Source organism: Trachypithecus francoisi, unplaced genomic scaffold, assembly GCF_009764315.1.
Source record: "Trachypithecus francoisi isolate TF-2019V2 unplaced genomic scaffold, Tfra_2.0 Lachesis_group4, whole genome shotgun sequence".
Taxonomy (NCBI): Eukaryota; Metazoa; Chordata; class Mammalia; order Primates; family Cercopithecidae; genus Trachypithecus; species Trachypithecus francoisi.
The window spans coordinates 84,032,703-84,038,702 of NW_022681469.1; the positions used below are offsets into that span (position 1 = coordinate 84,032,703).

At 39.9% G+C, this 6,000-nt stretch overlaps 1 pseudogene across 1 annotated transcript; it reads left to right on the plus strand.

Annotated features, from left to right (window-relative positions):
- Window positions 1-494: 494 nt before the first annotated feature.
- On the plus strand, window positions 495-2,645 carry LOC117072157 (annotated as a pseudogene). Its single transcript, XR_004432720.1, has 2 exons — window positions 495-566; window positions 932-2,645. The product of XR_004432720.1 is annotated as a lupus La protein-like (transcript).
- Window positions 2,646-6,000: the final 3,355 nt, after the last annotated feature.

Sequence of the window (6,000 nt, forward strand, 5' to 3'; positions counted from 1 at the left end):
GGCGTGGTGGGGCACTCCTGTAATCCCAGCTACTTGGGAGGCTGAGACAGGAGAATCGCTTGACCCCAGGAGACAGAGGTTGCAGTGAACTGAGATGGCACCACTGCACTCCAGCCTGGGCGACAAAGTGAGACTCCATCTCAAAAAAAAAAAAAAAAAAAAAAAAAAGAGAAAGAACCCATTAAAAAAGAATGTAAGTGTGAGATGGGAAACGAGCAAGGTTCTGGCCTTGAGAGATAAGCATTCGCTTTATCCTTGGGGAATAGGAGGGAATCAGGCCTAGACTCTGAGGTGAGAAAATATCTGGAGCATTCAGTGGTGGGTGAACTGCCTTCTGTCTCAGAGAATGGTGAATAGCTAGGTAGACAGCCTGCCTCTGAAGACTGAGGCAGGTGGAATTCACCCTCTAAATTGTGTTTCTGTTTTAATCTAACACTCCAACAAATTCTAGATGTTAAAAGTCCCAGTCCCTTCTCAGCTGTGCTGTGAAAAATATGAGCACTCAGAGTCCTCCCTATACCAGGGTCTACGTGGCCATCAGCAGTGGTGTCTCTAGAAGAACAGCTGTGGGCACTGCTCTGGATTAAACATGAGGCAATAACCTGGAACACTGAAAAAGCTAGGAGAATACTGAGGGCTGATTTCCAGTGGGGTTTAGAGCTGCAGTAATTATAATATAAATAAGCATTACCTTACCTTGTATCAGAGACCACAGTGGCCATTATAGAAATAAGGGTTCAAGTATTCCAATAATGCACTTTCATACCATTTGTTAAAAATTCTCACCAAAGAGAAGCTACAAAAGGGCCCGCTTTGCTGGTGCGCACTGGCACGTTTCCGTTCCTTGCTGCCTCTCGCGGTGTCCGTTAGCCCCTCGCCTTCCTCACGCTCAGGCTGAGCGCAGCGTGGGCCGCAGCCGGAGGCGGCATAGCGGAGAGGGAGCGGGTGGCGACGAGGCTGCCCCTGCGAGGAATGCGACACCCTGGGGTTCCCCACACGTGGCTGGTGCCCAGGCAGTTCTGCGGTTGCTTTGAGACGGGACTATGACTGCCCCCATCCCCATTACATCCTTTCGGTTTTTTACCTCCATCGCGTTCTAGTCTCACCGAAGGCTTGTGGCCATCTCTCAGCCACAATCACTGAAAATGGTGATAATGAAAAGATGGCTGCCCTGGAGGCCAAAATCTGTCAACAAATTGAGTATTATTTTGGAGACTTCAGGTTGCCACGGGACAAGTTTTTAAAGGAAACGATATAACTGGATGAAGTCTGAGTACCTTTGGAGATAATGAAAATTCAACAGGTTGAATCGTCTAACAACAGACTTTAACGTAATTGTGGAAGCGTTGAGCAAATCCAAGGCAGAACTCATGGAAATCAGTGAAGATAAAACTAAAATCAGAAGGTCTCCAAGCAAACCCCTACGTGAAGTGACTGATGAGTATTAAAATGATGTAAAAAACAGGTCTGTTTATATTAAAGGCTTCCCAACTGATGCAAATCTTGATGGCATGAAAGAATGGTTAGAAGATAAAGATCAAGTACTAAATATTCAGATGAGAAGAACAGTGCATAAAGCATTTAAGGATCAATTTTTGTTGTGTTTGATAGCATTGAATCTGCTAAGAAGTTTGTAGAGACCCCTGGCCAGAAGTACAAAGACACAGACCTGATAATACTTTTCAAGGACGATCACTTTGCCAAAAAAATAAATGAAGAAAGAAAACAAAATAAAGTGGAAGCTAAATTAAGAGCTAAACAAGAGCAAGAAGCAAAACAAAAGTTAGAAGATGCTGAAATGAAATCTCTAGAAGAAAAGATGGGATGCTTGCTGAAATTTTCGGTGATTTAGATGATCAGACCTGTAGAGAAGAGTTACACATCCTTTTCTCAAATCATGGTGAAATAAAATGGATAGACTTCATTAGAGGAGCAAAAGAGGGGATAATTCTATTCAAAGAAAAAGTCAAGGAAACATTGGATAAAGCCAAAGATGCAAATAATGGTAACCTACAATTAAGGAACAAAGAAGTGACTTGGGAAGTACTAGAAGGAGAGGTGGCAAAAGAAGCACTGAAAAAAATAATAGAAGACCAACAAGAATTCCTAAACAAATGGAAGTCTAAAGGTTGCAGATTTAAAGGAAAAGGAAAGGGTAATAAAGCTGCCCAGGCTGGGTCTGGTAAAGGAAAAGTACAGTTTCAGAGCAAGAAAACAAAGTTTGCTAGTGATGATGCACATGATGAAAATGGTGCAGTTGGACCTATGAAAAGAGCGAGAGAAGAAACAGACAAAGAAGAACCTGCATCCAAACAACCGAAAACAGAAAATGGTGCTGGAGACCAGTAACTTAGTAAACCAATTTTTTATTCATTTTAAATAGGTTTAAAATTACTTTTGTTTGTGGGGGCTTTTAATAGGAAAACCGAATTAGGTCCACTTCAATGTCCACCTGTGAGAAAGGAAAAGTTTTTTTGTTGTTTAACTTGTCTTTTTTTGCTATCTAACTGAGAATTTTTTTGAATGTATAGTTCTGTTTGTGTTATTTCACACGATTCAAATATCAGAAGGAAGATTCTTCCACTAAATTGCTTTTGTAATATGAGAATGTATTAGTACAAACTAATATATACTACATGAAAAGAAAAAAACAATTCTCACCAAAAATAGAAACCTACCCAGGAAAGTTATATGAATTAGTGTCCTCATTTTACAGATGAACAAATGACTTCGAAAATGGAAATTACTTGTCAAATATATACCACAAATAAACAACATAAAGAGCTTAAAACCCCTAAATTGCCGGCCATAAAGTCCATGTCCATGCTACAATAAAACAGCTATCTTTGTATTTTCCGTATTTCTCTGTACGCTTCCTTGCAGTCTTATTAAAATATTCCATATTTTATTAATTTTCTTCACTCCTTTATTCTCCACACTGTTATCTCATATATCCAGGATGTCAGCTCCCCTGCTGTCCTGCATCCAGGCACTTACTGGAACCAGGCCTCAGTTCTTGTTCTAACCTCTCTCCCAAAAGGAATCCAGAGGAATCAGGTCTGCACATCAAGCCAAAGACTTTTCTTAACATTCTCACACAGGAGCAAAAAGAGGGAACCTATATTGTATATTTCATAAGAAGAAACTAATAATATATATATATATTTTTTTTTTAGATAGTCTCACTTGGTCATCCAGGCTCCAGCACAGTGGCATGAATACAGCCCACTGCAGCCTCAACCTCTGGGCTCAAGGGATCTTCCTGCTTCAGCCTCCCAAGTAGCTGGGACTACAGGCACCAACATGCCCAGCTAATTTTTTTATTTTTGGTAGAGACAGAATCTTACCATATTGCCCAGACTGCTCTGGAATTCTTGAACTCAAGTGATTCACGACTTCAGCCTCCCAAAGTGCTGAGATTACAAGTGTGAGCCATTGCGCCTGGCCCCAGAAATTCTTATTAGTTATTTTGGTTCCTCCCTCCATCTTCCAACTCCTTCCGTTTTCTCTCAAAGTTTCAGCCCTGTTCATTCTTCCTTTTTCTAGAGTTCCCTTTTGGAAGGCACTTTTCTCTTTCTAAAAGCTCTCTTCGTAAAAGCTTAAAAGTGAGGCAAGGTAGGCCGGGGGCGGTGGCTCAAGCCTGTAATCCCAGCACTTTGGGAGGCTGAGACGGGCGGATCACGAGGTCAGAAGATTGAGACCATCCTGGCTAACACGGTGAAACCCCGTCTCTACTAAAAAATACAAAAAAATAGCCGGATGAGGTGGCGGGCGCCTGTAGTCCCAGCTACTCGGGAGGCTGAGGCAGGAGAATGGCGTAAACCCGGGAGGCGGAGCTTGCAGTGAGCTGAGATCTGGCCACTGCACTCCAGCCTGGGCGACAGAGCGAGACTCCGTCTCAAAAAAAAAAAAAAAAAAGTGAGGCAAAGTAGACCCGTGCAGACTCAGTTTGAACTCCAGCACCGCCTTACTAAATCATCTCCACAAGAACAGAGAAGCTCTCTCTTAAAGGAGTCTCTCACCAACAGTTTTGAGAGTGAAATTTTCTTCCTAGACGTGAATGAGAATTATCTCCCTGTGAAAAAAACATCAGTATGCCTGTAAAGAGAGAAAACAAACAAACAAAAAAAAGAGATGGAGTCAGGAGGTGCTTCTTTTGTGTCTGGAAGGTTGGTTGTGTTTTGTGGAGATTTGGAGCAAGGTGAGATTGGCAGCCCTCTCCAGAGACTTTCATCCCTCATTGGTTTCTACAGAGGCCCCTGTGGACAAGGAGGGGCCAGAGAAGGAAGTGGGGAAGGGCGGATTCCAGAGATAATCAATCAAATTTCTCTCCACAGATTACTCCGACAGGATAGGAGATGCAAGATATTAATAGCTTGCAATAAATAGGTTGTGCTTCCCTCAGAAAAGGATGTTCTATAAACTTGAATATTTAGCATCTATCATATGATTTTTGTTCACCTTCCTCTTATTTTTTCACACATTTAAAAACTAAAATTGTAATTAATTATGTAGGTAATTCTAGGGCCTCTCATGTAGTAAAAAGGCAATAATATAAACTTAAAATCTATTTGAACTGTGCTAATGGGAACCACTCTCACCTTGTCCATGTTTGAGCCAAGTTCTTTAAAATAATAACTTTAATTTTTTAAATAAAAGCAATATTTTTTGATGTAGAAAAATAATGTCAAGAGAATATATATTTTTAAAACTACTAATAATCTTGCAATAAAGATGACTGATTGAAACAATTTTGATGCACTTCTGTAGGGGAGATGTAGATATTTAAATAAAGAGAAAGAAACCTATTCCCCTGCAGGCTGACCTTGGTGACGGTGTCAAGAATCAAGTTAGAAAGCCATAAGAAAAAAGGCCATTGGACAGTTTCTTCTTCCTTCCTCTCTGAACTTTCACTGGCTAGCATTCTTCTTTGCAAAGTTCTCAAGTAAGGGGCAAAGCCATGATTTATGAGGTCCGAAGCTTAGATTATCTGGACTCTCCTCATAAAAAAGAATGCAAAATTATTCATACAGAATCAGATACAATAGTGAATGTCATTTAGAAATAGAAAAATCACAACATATTGCATAATTTTAAAAGCTGACAAATATCTACAGTACAAAATATAAGCAAAATGTTTATTTTTATTAATACACACTTCTATAATACTTTTTCCTGTTTTTTTGGCTGTATACTTTTTGAGTATCTCCTCACATGACAAAAGTGTTGTGACATTTTCTATAAAGAGAATAGGAAGATAAAATTCATGCTTCTGGCATAGTTGATAGAAAATTTTTATTAATAATAATTTAGAAAAATTAAGTTTCATAGCTCATCACTAGTACTATTGTGTAAATTTTTAAGGTTATTGTTTTCTTCTTTTATAAGCTGTAGGATATGGATGAATTTCCAAAGACTAGCTTTTGCGTATTTCAAGACCAAGTTTTTTGTCATCAGACATATGTTTCCACTGTCTGATACTGTTGGGCATGTTTATATAGTGACATGCCTCTGAGTCGGATGTTGACATCCTTGTGACCCGACAACACCTCAACTGGAAAGGAGGATAATAGAAAGTCATTCCTACACAGTGAAAGCTAGTAATGACATAGGAATATCCACGGAAGAGACTGTGAACCACATAAATACACCATAGTATACTCAATCTCAATGCATCTTCAGCTTCCTTTTAGCCAGATCTCAAAAATGACTGCAATCACTCCGATTACTATAGTGTACTTCCCATGAGAAAAGTATAAAGAAACTAAAGTGAAGAGAGAGCTGTCTTAACTGATTTCATAGAAAACACTGTATTTTGGGGAATGTTACACAAGCAAATACTCAGACATTCCTAAGGCCCCTTGCAAGGACTTGGAAGTAAGGGGTCAGTAGGACGTTGTAAGAGGCCTCAAAGCTTGTGCTTCATTGGTTTCCTGGTAAATCCATCTCTGCCTAGAGAGCTATGTTTTGTTTTACTAGACGCTTATCTGCTGAATTCCT